This window comes from Saccopteryx leptura, chromosome 2, assembly GCF_036850995.1.
Source record: "Saccopteryx leptura isolate mSacLep1 chromosome 2, mSacLep1_pri_phased_curated, whole genome shotgun sequence".
Taxonomy (NCBI): Eukaryota; Metazoa; Chordata; class Mammalia; order Chiroptera; family Emballonuridae; genus Saccopteryx; species Saccopteryx leptura.
In genome coordinates this window covers 228,894,215-228,908,292 of record NC_089504.1, presented here as the reverse complement: position 1 = coordinate 228,908,292, position 14,078 = coordinate 228,894,215, and the positions used below count along the sequence as shown (strand labels likewise).

Sequence of the window (14,078 nt, the reverse complement as noted above, 5' to 3'; positions counted from 1 at the left end):
GTTTATGTAAGTTGCAGAAGGTTTGTGCAGGTTGTAAAAAAAAAGACATTTAGAGAACAGAATAAGCCTCTATTGTGTATTCTGATTATGGTTCAAGTTTATTTGTATAAAGGAAATAAAGGAAGACTATTAATGCAACCACCTAGCATGTTGTCTTATTGGAAATAAGTCCCAGTTCTTGTCCCCTTAATAGTAGAATGAGAATTAGCAAGAAAGAACTGTAATTGGGACTACAGCCTTAGTAAGAGGAGAAATACAAATAGGGAAGTTAACTAGTCTAATCAATTATGATTTAGAAAATTTAAAGCAATTTATCTCCAATTTAGAAGCTCAAATAAATTCCTTAGCTGAAACAGTTTTACAAAATAGAAAAGGTTTAGATCTACTTTTTCTTCAACCAGGAGGCTTATGTGCAGCATTAGAGAAACTTGTTGTTTCTATGTTAATAATTCTGGAGTAATTAAAGAAAGTCTATCTTTAGTTAGGACAAACATAGAAAAAAGAAGAAAAGAATTTGAACAATTGGAGAATTGGTTCCAGACAATGTTTAATTGGTCACCATGGCTAACTACCCCGTTTCCTGCAATTGGTCCTCTTTAATTTTATCCTGTCTGACATTAGGACCATGTTTAATCAATTTTATAACAAGGTTTGTTTGAGAAAGGATATACTCTATCAAATTAATAGTAATCAGAAGTCAATATATACCTATACAAGAAGATAGCAACAAAAATAAATCAATGATTTGATTAAAATTTAATCAAAACCAGTAGGGAATGAAATATAGAAAAGAAAGGTTCTTAGCATGAGTAATTTTTGACAGAACTTACTTTCTCTAAAACAAAAAGACTTCCAGCAGAAATTACTATTTCTTAAAAACTCCCTGCCCCTGGCCTTGAGGTTGGTCTCCCAGGCTGTGGCCTTGGGTAGTTCCGCAAGGTTGCAGATGTGTCTGGAGTGTTTCTCCCTGAATTAATCTTACAGATAAACATTGTAAGAGAGCATGTTTCACTGCTTTTTCTTACTGCTTGCTTCTGCTCCTCCCCAATCCTCGGTCAGTATGTCATTTTGACTTTAAAAACTAACCCCAGATTGTGTTTGGAGCCGATAGATTTGAATACTTAGGTCTCCGTGCGGTCACTGGCTTTAAAATAGACTCCTTAACTTGGTTACTTAATTGTGTGGCAAGACATCTGTTTCTCACTGTTCCAGTAAAACAGGAAATAACATAGTTCTCCACATAAACCTTAATCCTGGACCTTGTACAGGGTGGTCACATACCAGTGATGAACCCAGGGACAAGATAGAAGCAAATTCAGATCTCAGACAATCCTGTAATATCTGGTAACACTGCATTTTATTGTTTTCTGCAGATCCTTAGTGACATAGAAAAATAAATGTGTCAACCCTAAACTACAATGAGAACTATTGATTCTACTGCCCTGGGTAGTGGCATCAGAAAGATCCAACGGCCCAAACCAGAGTCCTTCCTGAGAGCTGGATGCTTTAGAAGGGGCTGCAGGACATAAGTTCTGTGACCAGCAGGGGGCGCTTGTGAACTGTGCCTGAAAGCACTGGATTCAGGGCCAGTTCCACTGGGAAAATATTCCACTGGCTCTGGAATGCTTAGGCAGGCAGTGTCCTCAGTGAAGTGTCACTTGTTTGCACATGAGGACCCAGAAAGGCACATGAGCATTTGACTTTGACTCACACACTTTCATCATATCTCAGTGCCCTCTCCTCATGGATTCAATTGTCCAGGCCTGGTTGATAGCTTAAAAGAGATAGGAAACAAGAAAACAAGACTATATTTTCTTGAAGAACTTAACCTGCACTGATCCATGTGCACAGGATAGGAGACCCCAAAGTAGGGAGTTTTTTTTTTTTTTTTTGCATTTTTCTGAAGCTGGAAACAGGGAGAGACAGTCAGACAGACTCCCGCATGCGCCCTACCGGGATCCACCCGGCACGCCCACCAGGGGCGACGCTCTGCCCACCAGGGGGCAATGCTCTTCCCATCCTGGGCGTCGCCATGTTGCGACCAGAGCCACTCTAGCGCCTGAGGCAGAGGCCACAGAGCCATCCCCAGCGCCCGGGCCATCTTTGCTCCAATGGAGCCTTGGCTGCGGGAGGGGAAGAGAGAGACAGAGAGGAAGGCGTGGCGGAGGGGTGGAGAAGCAAGTGGGCGCTTCTCCTGTGTGCCCTGGCCGGGAATCAAACCCGGGTCCTCCGCACGGTAGGCCGACGCTCTACCGCTGAGCCAACCGACCAGGGCAAAGTAGGGATTTTTAAATGTCAACCATTAGTCCTCAGCAAACAGAATTCTGGGGGTTCATGAGCATGGTTGATATTTCCTCTTACCTTGTCTCTCCCTGAACAGAGTCTCCTTCACAGGAAAGAGACGGAATGGAAGGAGCAGGCATTTGCACTCCTCAGCTCCATCATCTGGCACCGGTGCTCATCACCCAGGATGTCTGCCGCCGTCTAATTTGCTTCCGGATTACAGGTCAGATACTGCTGGATCTGCCATCCACAGTATAGAAGTCCTTGTGAACATATGTTGAAAAATATTTACTAAAATAAGTTCATCCATTCTAAACTCATTTTCTCCTTCTAGGAAATCAAAGGATCCCTACGCAACAGGGACAATATCAGGATTGAAGATTAGAAACCAGTCACCTTTATAATCATAACTGAGAGATGCATGAATCACTCAGCGTACGAGTGAGGGGCAGGACTGAGGATGGGGTCATGACAACATTCCCAACAATGATGAGACTCAATGCACACAGTGCTGTGTGCTCAGGAGGAAGCGGGACACATAAACCCCCTTTGAGACCCCTGAGCAGCTTCAGATCTTACCTGGGTTTCCAGGCACTGGAGATGACAGTGTTGGGAAAACAGGTGTTTTAAATTGGGGCTTTTGAGCTCTGGCAGGTTGTAAAGCATAGCCAGTGTGTTGAATTCACTGGTTTGATTCCTTGTCAGGACACAGGAGAAGCAACCATCTGCTCCTCCAACCCTCCCTTTTCTCTCTCTCCTTCTCTCTCTCCTTCTCTCTCTCTCTCTCACTTTCTCTCTCTCTGATAACCATGGCTCAATTCAAACAATTTGGCCCCTGCTCTGAGGATGGCTCCATTGCCTTGCCTCAGGTGTTGAAATAGCTTGGTTGCTGAGTAGGGGGCTTGCCTGGTGTATCTTGATTGGAGCACATGTGGAAGTTTATCTCTCTGTGTCCCTGTCTCTACGTAAAATAAAAAAGATTTAAAGAAAAAGAATAATTTGGGCATTTGGTCTATGGTATACTACTCAGACATAAGAAATGATGACATTGGATCATTTACAACAAAATGGTGGGATCTTGATAACATTATACGGAGTGAAATAAGTAAATCAGAAAAAACCAAGAACTGCATAATTCCATACATAGGTGGGACATAAAAACGAGACTAAGAGACATGGACAAGAGTGTGGTGGTTATGGGGGGGGGGAGAAGGGAGAGGGGAAGGGGGAAGGAGAGGAGCACAAAAAAAACTAGATAGAAGGTGACGGAGGATTATCTGACTTTGGGTGGTGGGTATGCAACATAATTGAATGACAAGATAACCTGGACATGTTTTCTTTGAATATATGTACCCTGATTTATTAATGTCACCCCATTAAAATTAATAAAAATTTATTTATTAAAAAATAAAAAAATAAAGGGAAAACAGTCTATATTTATGGAGGTGAAATGGATGATGTAGTAAATGTCAGTGTGTATTGCTGGCTAGCATGAAAGATAAGGTCTCTGATTCCCTTTAGTTGCAAGAGTTACATACAACCTTAGCCCCATGCCCTCTTTGTCTACAATCCTAGAGGCCCTGGGTCCTCTGTGACGTCACAACCAGTTTCAGGAGAGAGGATCAGGACAGCAGTGCTCCTCTACTGGAGGGTCGGGTGTGTCATAGAGGACAGGAGAGGTTGGGATCTGAAGGCAGAGTGTGACAGCGTGTGACAATCCTGAGATTGCTCCAACCAGCTGGCACATCACTCAGTGTCTCCTGAGAGCTTCCAGGTATCAGTGTGCTCACTGGGTGAGCTGTCGCCCCAGGACCCATGGTGATCTAGACCAGGTGCCTCTGGCCCGGGCTCATCTCCTCCTTCCTCTCCTCTGGTCTGTGAGGACCTGGGCACAGAGGATAGGAATACGTGCAGAATGCTATGAATAGTAATGGAGATAAAGGTCACCTTTCCCTGTTGCTGATTTTTGTGAAAATGTCCTTTTCCCATTTTAGTAACTTAGATGCTGCATTTAATACTAAGTTATGCACATGTGTGAGTGTTTATTTCCACAGTATAAATGCATATGTAGCTATTTTTATATGGCTTATCAGAAGTTAGTGTTAAACCTCAAAGTGCTTTGCCAGCATCAATCAAGACAGAATGGTCATATTTATTGACATATTAATGTATTGTTTTATACTAAAATATTTCCTAACAGTGAACAAAATTAATGTCATTAGAATAATACACACTTTATAATAGTGTATAGAATTATTTATGTTACTAAGCTTTCTTATTTCATTTTAAACATTTGTAGCAATATTTAATGTTATTGGACTGTGGTTTTCCATTTTGAGTAACTTATGAATAAGTGTGTTTATCAATGCTGTAACCAAAAATATTACAGTCTACATAGTTTTGGGTATTGAGGAAAAATATGAACAATATAATTGGAACCATCAAATCTCTAAAGGTTTGATTGAGGTTCCTTGTTTTATATTGAAATATTTTTTACTATTAAACAATTCCTACATTAGAATAAATTTCACTTCATAAAAGTGTATAGAATTATTAATGTTACTGAGTTCTATTTTATTTTAAACATTTATAGCAATATTTAATGTTATTGGACTCTAATCTCAGACTTCACCTCCACAACTGAGAGAGAATTCATGTCCTGTGCTCTAAGTCACTCAGCGTGTGGTACTTAGTTGCAGCAGCCCTGGGACATAGGACAGTGGGACAGCACACAGCCAGTGACAGGGCTGAGGGCATCAAGTTCACAACAGTTGGAAGTATAGCAGAAGCACCAACCTTGACATGACGACTTGAAGGTCAGGAAACTGTGTTGATAGTGTAAACGTGACTCATCACTGCTGTGCTGTCCTCTGTTCTGAACGGGGACACTGTCTGAATCTCTGGGGGACAAGGTGCATAACTGGCCCCTGTTCTCATCAGTGCGGGGGCAGCCCCACCAGGTCAAGAGACATCGATCATGAGAAATTGACCTTCAGGAAATGATCCTGCTCAAGGGGAGTTATAGCTGCTCTAATTAGGGTTGACTTCCTGGGGTTCTCTTGGCATGTCAGCTCTGCCCAATTTGAAGTACATAGACAGCTACAGCAACATAGTTGTGAGAGGCAGGGGCTGTCTCTGATGGGGCTTACTCACCATGTTACACCATGCTGTATCTAGGCCTGGGCACCAGGGGGCGCACAAGGACTGTTCCTGAAGGTCTGGGGGGAATCAGAGCTGGGACCTGTTACTTGGCATAGCCTGAGGCTCTCTGCTCAGAGCTCACAGCTGTGACCTTGTCACCCTTCTAGGCAACGGAGAGCCCCACCACTTCCCACTCTCTAACACAGGGGACCCCAAACTTTTTACACAGGGGGCCAGTTCACTGTACCTCAGACCATTGGAGGGCCGGACTATAAAAAAAACTATGAACAAATCCCTACGCACACTGCACATATCTTATTTTAAAGTAAAAAAACAAAACAGGAACAAATACAATATTTAAAATGAAGAACAAGTAAATTTAAATCAACAAACTGACCAGTATTTCAATGGGAACTATGGGCCTGCTTTTGGCTAATGAGATGGTCAATGTGCTCCTCTCACTGACCACCAGTGAAAGAGGTGCCCCTTCCGGAAGTGAGGAGGGGGCCGGATAAATGGCCTCAGGGGAACGCATGTGGCCCATGGGCTGTAGTTTGGGGACCCCTGCTCTAACATCTTCTGGCACAGGAACGTGACCCCAATCCAGTGAGGGATAAAAAATTTGGTGGAGTCTCATTTGCATGAGTGGCCCCTCCCCCTTGCAGAGTATGAAGAGGGGCAGCAAGAGATGTGGGGGAAGCTCTGCTTCAGCTGTGGGGCCACAGAGACAGGACTCAGGGATGAGCCCCACCATGGCCTGTTCGCCTCTCCTGCTCACCCTCATTGATCACTTCACAGGTGACTGGATAAGGGGACAAGGGAAGGGACTTTGGGAAGACACATGGGGTCTGCTTTGTCCTATTGTTTCCCAGCCCAGAATCAGCATCTCTGTGTCTCTCCCTCTTCCAGGATCCTGGGCCCAGGCTGTGCTGACTCAGCCGCCTTCAGTGTCTGGGACCCCGGGACAGCGGGTCACCATCTCCTGCACTGGGAGCAGCTCCAACATCGGGGCTGGTGAATATGTGCAGTGGTTCCAACAGCTCCCAGGAACAGCCCCCAAACGCCTCATCTATAGTGATAGCTATCGTGACCCGGGGGTCCCCGAGAGATTCTCTGGCTCCAAGTCTGGCAGCTCAGCCACGCTGACCATCACTGGGCTCCAGGCTGAGGACGAGGCCGATTATTACTGCCAGTCCTATGACAATAATCTCGATGCTCCCACAGTGCTGCAGGCCTGTGGGGAAGTGAGACAAAAACCTGCTGTCTCCCACAACGGGTCCCCCTAGGTAGTCCCCACTCCTCTGACAGCAGCTGCTTCCTTCTTTTAAGATAGCAGTTCACCCTCAGGAGTCCTCAGCTGATTCTCTGGCTCCCAGTCTGGCAGTTTGAGCTCCCGGATCATCACTGAGCTTCAGCCTGAGGACAAGACTTATTGTCACAACAGCCCTGTGACAACAGCCTCAGAGCTCCCACCGTGCTCCAGGCCAGTGGGGAAGTGAGACACAATCCTGTTTTCTCCCTGCGTTGGTGCCCCCCTGAGAGACCCATATTCTGCCAAGACAGCTTCTTCCTTTTGGCTTTGGCCAAATACTGGTGTTTGAGAGCCACCGCAGGAGACTTTGTCCTCAGAACGTGCCCTCATAGTCTCAGATTCTGCCCTCAAACCCGACCTTGGTGGCAAATGCACAGTCTGGCTTTTTCAAACTGAGTAGAAATCCCTGGTTGCCAGGGGAGGTGACCTGGGTCCATGAGGACACGTTAGGGCAGGGCCACTGTAACATAAGAAACAGACTGTGCAGCTTATCCAACGGAAACAAATTTTCTCACAGGACTGAAAGCTGGAAGTTTAAGATCAAGGTGTTGGCTGGTTTTGTTTCTCCTGAGGCGTGTCTCCTTGGCCGAGGGCTGCACTGTAGCTGAGTCCTCACATGGCCTTCCTCTGTGTGTGCTCACCACAAATTTCTCTGCCTCTTCCTATATTAAACCAGCCCTACTTGAATTGGGAACCCCTCCATATGGCCTTGTTTACCTTAATTACCTTCTTTAGTGTGTTCACTTCAAAGACAGTCATCCTGGGCTTTACCACATGATATTGAGGGGACACAGGTACACCCATATCAAGGGGTGAGGGCAGACCAGGGCCTCAGAGTCCAGGACAGTTGATTTTCCAGATGATGTGCATCCACCCCATTTGCTCAACACCTACCACATGCCGGATTAGGTCTAGGGGCTCAGGGTGCTAAGTGGACATGGCAGGAAAGTTCACCGCACTGTTGGGGATGATGTTGTCTGGGGATGAGTGGGAACAAACAAGCAGAAATATTCTTTCTACTGGTTGGTTTCCTACATGGGCACAAAATGTCTTTGCAGTCACAGGCATCCCATATCCACGACAAACCCCGGGGAAGGAGAGGCGGTCCCTCCATGACCACTGACCAAGAATCCTGTTTTCAAGGTGACCAGACCCAGTAACACACACCATCTCCCTGTCTACATCCAGGAGATAAGGAAAGGACTTGTCACATTGGTTTAGGTAACGCAGAGTCTGTCCATTTATACCTGGGGTTAGTCACAATTCAACCATGTTTCAGTGAGATTTGTGGTCCATATAAAAAAAGAAAATGAAAGAAATTTCAGAGAATATGTCCCCCCTATGCTCAACACTCTGCCTTCCAATCCCATCATTAGTTCTCTTTGGGACATGGATGGTGGACACTGGGATCAGACAGGGGACATGAGCCAGGCTGTCCCCATCTCATGAACTGCAGCTCAGCTCCCTGGCCATTCAGATATCCCTGCACTGACCAGTCTGGGCCAGCACTCTGATCTGTGAGACAGTGAACTGAAATTTAGGTATTCTCATGAGAGGTAGAAAGATTGCTTCATCTTAACAGAGGTAGTAAGAAGTTAAAGGAAGTTTAAGACCCTGCAGTGGTGGTTACCGCCACACTACGCCTGGGCTCCTCTCTTTCACCTGTCACTCTGTCAGGTGAGGCCCAGGCAGAGTAAAGCACCCCAAACTATCTTCTGTTCACACATTCCATGTTGGGGCTCTTTATGATCCCCAAACAAAGCAACTTCTCCCTCTGTAACCTTCATGCCATTGCTGAGAATGTCTGCTTCACAGGGGGCCTGGTCACAGATTACATCAGAATCAGCCTGATTCTGATTCTATTGGGACTGTGCCCCTCCAGGACATTAGCCAAGCCTGAGAGCCACAGGTAAACACTCCTGATTGCCCCAGCGTGGCTCTCCTTGTCATTGTCCTTCTCAAATTATCTATGTGTATCTATCATGTCATGTTATGCCCATAGGCCAAAGGTCAACGATTTTCCCGAGTTCTAGCCTCTTATATTCTCATCTTCCTCCACTGATGACCACAAAGAATCATCTCCGGCTCATTGTCTAAAAAATGTGTCTGTGTCCGAGAGCTTACTGCCTATGTTTTCTTCTAAGATGCTTATGGTTTCACGGCCTACATTTAAGTTTTTTATCCATTTTGAGTTTATTTTTGTGAGTGGTGTAAGCTGGTGATCTAGTTTCATTTTTTTGCAGGTAGCTGTCCAATTTTCCCAACACCATTTGTTAAAGAGGATGTCTTTACTCCATTGTATTTCCTTACCTCCTTTGTCAAATATCAGCTGTCCATAGAACTGTGGGTTTATTTCTGGGTTCTCTGTTCTGTTCCATGGATCTATATGCCTGTTCTTATGCAACTACCAGGTTGTTTTGAGTACAATGGCCTTGTGGTATAACTTGATATCAGGAAGTGTGATACCTCCCACTTTATTCTTCTTTTTTAAGATTGCTGAGGCTATTCATGCTCTCTTTTGGTTCCATATAAATTTTTGGAATATGTGGTCTATATCTTTGAAGTATGTCATTGGTATTTTAATTGGTATTGCATTGAATTTATAGATTGCTTTGGGTAATATAGACATTTTAATGATGTTTATTCTTCCTAACCATGAGCACGGTATATGCTTCCACTTGTTTGTATCTTCCTTGATTTCTTTTATCAATGCTTTGTAATTTTCCTAGTACAAGTCTTTAGTCTCCTTTTTTAAATTTACTCCTAGGTACCTTATTTTTTTGGTTGTAATTGTGAAGGGGATTGTTTCCTTAATTTCTCTTTCTGACTGTTCATTGTTGATGTATAAAAATGCCTCTGATTTCTGAGTATTGATTTTATATCCTGCCACTTTGCTGAATTCATTTATCAGGTCCAGTAGTTTTTTGACTGAGACTTTAGGGTTTTCTATATACAATATCATATCATCTGCAAATAATGATAGTTTTACTTCTTCTTTTCCAACTTGAATACCTTTTATTTCTTCTTCTTGTCTGATTGCTGTGGCTAGGACTTCCAGGACCATGTTAAATAAGAGTGGTGAAAGGGGGCACCCCTGCCTTGTTCCTGATCTTAAGAGTATTGCTTTTAATTTTTTGCCCATTGAGTATGATGTTGGCTGTGGGTTTTTATAGATGGCTTTTATCATGTTGAGGTATGTTCCCTGTATTCCCACTTTGCTCGGAGCAATATATTTGCTGATTTATCTCCACGGGGAAGTGAAATAAAAGACAGGATAAACAAATGGGACTATATCAAACTAAAAAGCTTTTGCACAGCTAAAGACAACAAGAACAGAATAAAAAGAAACTACACAATGGGAGAACATATTAGACAATACGTCTGATAAGGGGTTAATAACCAAAATTTATAAAGAACTTGGAAATCTCAGCACCAGGAAGACAAACAATCCAATCCAAAAATAGACAAAAGAGATGAATAGACAGTTGTCCAAAGAGGACATACAGATGGCCAATAGGTATGTGAAAAAATGCTCAACATCACTAATCATTAGAGAAATGCAAATTAAAACCACAATGAGATATCACCTCACACCAACCAGAATGGCGCTCATCAACAAAACAACACAGAATAAGTGCTGGCGAGGATGTGGAGGAAAGGGAACCCTCCTGCATTGCTGGTGGGAATGCAGACTGGTGCAGCCACTGTGGAAAACAGTATGGAGATTCCTCAAAAAATTGAAAATCGAACTGCCTTTTGACCCAGCTATCCCACTTTTAGGAATATACCCCAAGGACACCATAGAACAGCTCCAAAAGGAGAAATGCACCTTCATGTTTGTGGCAGCATTGTTCACAATAGCGAAGATCTGGAAACAGCCCCAGTGTCTGTCAGAGGACGAGTGGATTAAAAAGCTTTGGTACATATATACTATGGAATACTACTCAGCCATAAGAAATGATGACATCGGATCATTTACAATAACATGGATGGACCTTGATAACATTATACGGAGTGAAATAAGTAAATCAGAAAAAAAACTAAGAACTATATGAATCCATACATAGAAGGGACATAAAAATGAGACTCAGAGACATAGACAAAGTGGGTGGGGGTAGGGGGAGGAGGGATGGGGTGAAGAAGGAGAGAGGGGTTGGGGGAGGGGAGGGGCACAAAGAAAACCAGATAGAAGGTGACAGAAGACAATTTAACTTTGGGGGAGGGGTGTACAGCACAATCAAATGTCAAAATAAACTAGAGATGTTTTCTCTCAACATATGTACCCTGATTTATCAATGTCACTGCATTAAATTTAATAAATAAATTTAAAAAAATGTGTCTGTAGCTGTAAGGTTCTGAAACACAAAGTCAGCAAAGAAAATTTTAGTAGCTCTTGGTAAATACTCTAGGATCCTAAAAAAGTAATTTACTGAGGTTTTACTTGGTTCACAGTCACAACAATATAAACAGATTATGAATAATAATACACTTAGTTGTCTCACTAAGTAACATGAACATGTCACAAAATAATTTTTAAAAGTTACACACAATAACTTGACCTCTGCTGGCGCAGTGGATAAAGCATCGACCTGGGAACACTGAAGTTGCTGATACAAACCCTGCACTAAAAAACAACAACAACAACAACAAAACCAACAAAAAAACCCCTGCACTTGTCTGGTCAAGGCATATATGGGAGTTGATGCTTCCTGCTCCTCCCCCCCTCTCTCCCTCCCTCCCCTCTAAAATGAATAAAATAAATAAATAAATAATAAAAAAAAGTTACACACATAACGCTCACACAAACAGGGCAGGAACATGTTTCAAAAATTTGTTCCACTCATATTTTACCTTGGAGCCCACTCTGACGCTAAATACTTTTAGGGAATATTTTTAAAACATATTATTTTTATTATACTAAGCTATGGCCAATGATGCAAATTGTGTGTGTTGGAAATAAGATGATTAATGTTGCAAAGGGTAGTGAAATGATAAGCTTTGGATTTATCTTCTTTTGTGATCAATATCGGCAAATCACCATGATTCCTATTATACAGAACATTCAAAGAACGATATCGAGATTTTGGACGTTAACTTAGAGGTGCCATCTGATCTGTCCTAACAGGGATTCTGTTGTCCCTCTGTTCACCTTGTCACCCTCTCTTCATGTCTCACCCCCTGACACATGCTGCTACTACTCTTTTTTTCTATTAGCCTCAACCAGCCAGCAAACTCAGTGACCTGACGAACCAAAGTGCATCTTCTGGGGTCGTGAAGCTGTTCCCCTGTGAGTCTACATTTCAAAATTCTAGGCCTGGCGTGCAGGAGTCCTAGGTTCAATTCCTGGCCAGGGCACACAGGAGAAGCACCCATCTGCTTCTCCACCCCTCCCCCTCTCCTTACTCTCTGTCTCTCTCTTCCCCTCCCGCAGCCGAGGCTCCACTGGAGCAGAGTTGGCCCGGGTGCTGAGGATGGCTCTGTGGCCTCTGCCTCAGGTGCTAGAATGGCTCTGGTTGCAACAGAGCAATGCCCTAGATGGGCAGAGCATTGCCCCCTGGTGGGCATGCCGGGTGGATCCCGGTCGGGCGCATACGGGAGTTGATGCTTCCTGCTCTTCCCCCCTTTCTCTCTCTCTCTCTTTCTCTCATACTCTCTTCTCTCCTCTCTAAAATGAATAAATAAAAAAATTTTAGAAAAAAGTGAGTCAGGTGGGTCCATGAATGAGATAACAGCACTCAGGGTCGTGGAGACTCCCCTGAGTGGGTGACCTGAACCCACAAGCACTGACTGTGCCCTCTCTCCTCTGACACCCATGGGAGTTTTCTAATAGTCCAGGGTGTGGGCTGGGCCATGGGACATCAGGAGCAGGAACTCCCCAGTGTGCATCTGTGTCCCTCTCCCTGTGAAGCTCTTCATGCACCCAGACCTGAGGTAGCCTTCTCCTACTCAGGGTGTGAAATTACATGGAGGGTTACCATGGCAATGGTTCTAAGGGTTCTGGAGCAGATCTCTTACCTTGTGTCACAAACAGGGGTGACTGACCCTCAGGGGTTCTGCCTCTTCTCTGGCTGGTGTGTGTGCACACGGCCTCCCTGACTTCCAGATTCCCACTGATGAGGAGGCTGACCATCACCGCCACAGACTCAGTACAACCCGATGCCACAGAGAACTTCCCACCAAACAGAAGTGAGGTGAAAATCTACCCTCCTTCCCCTGGGACCCATCGCTGCTCTGTTCCTGACTGTGACCAACCTTGCTCAGGTTTTGACCTCTACTGACACACTGGATTTGAAACCAGGGGCTCCCATAATCTTACTTTGGCCTGTATCTAAAAGTCAATGACAACATCTTAATTTCTTATTTGGTTTTCTATTCAAACAGAATCACTTTGTACCCAGTTGTACTATATCCCTCAGAGTTTCTGAGTGGTATGACAAGGACAATGGAAATCCAAGATATGTGACCTGTGAGAGCCAAGTGCCTTCTACCAACCCCATGCCTGTCCTTGTTCTTGGCCTATAATTTCATGCTCATCTTGACTCCTTAGGAAACAGAAATTTTATTTTGATTTTGAGATGACACTCTGGGGAACACCTGAGCTCCAGGCCCTGGGAGCTCCTCTCCAGAAAGGGCATGGCTCTGAGTCCTGTCTCCTGCTCACATCCTCTAGTTTATCTCCATGATCTTTTCTACTTTCCTTGTGGGCTCCCTTGTTGGGGTAATATTGAATAAATATTTGTTGATTTGGACCTAGATCTCATTAAAGCCATGGAGCTCTTAACAAATGAACTTGAACAAGGATAATGAACATTGAACAAGAGGAAATAAATAAATCTCATAATAGAGGCAGAACCTCTAAAATGAGTAGATTTCCATTCATAATATTTTAAATCAATCTTTTTATGGAGAAAAATTGCATAAATAGACAATAAACTAAAATACCTCAAGAGTCAGAAGAAAGGAAGTATTTTCAGTATGACATTTAAGGGTGAATGAGAACCTGCAGAAGTATAATGAACAAAAGACGTTTTTCCCTGATATGGCTGTTTTCATGGTGAAGAGACATTAAAAAGAAAAAACAGCATGTCCACGGGGGCTGGGGACCTAACAGGAAACCCTCATGACAGCAACAACAAATAAGGGCAACAGCAACCATGTTTTCACTGTGTAAGGGTAATGCAAGTAGAATTATCACCAGCTATGAACTAATGGGGTTAATGGGGAACTTTTAGCCTAAGCCTGGACTCAGTGTGGTCATGGCCCTGGCTGGATAGCTCAGTTAGTTAGCGCATTGTCCGATATGCTAAGGGTGTGGGCTTGATCCCAGGTCAGACACAAACAG

At 43.8% G+C, this 14,078-nt stretch overlaps 1 non-coding gene across 1 annotated transcript; it reads right to left on the bottom strand.

Moving 5' to 3' along the window:
• Positions 1–2,199: 2,199 nt before the first annotated feature.
• TRNAG-ACC (transfer RNA glycine (anticodon ACC)) lies at positions 2,200–2,275 on the bottom strand. Its single transcript has one exon. It is a non-coding gene; the product is annotated as a tRNA-Gly (tRNA).
• Between the last annotated feature and the right edge of the window lie 11,803 nt (positions 2,276–14,078).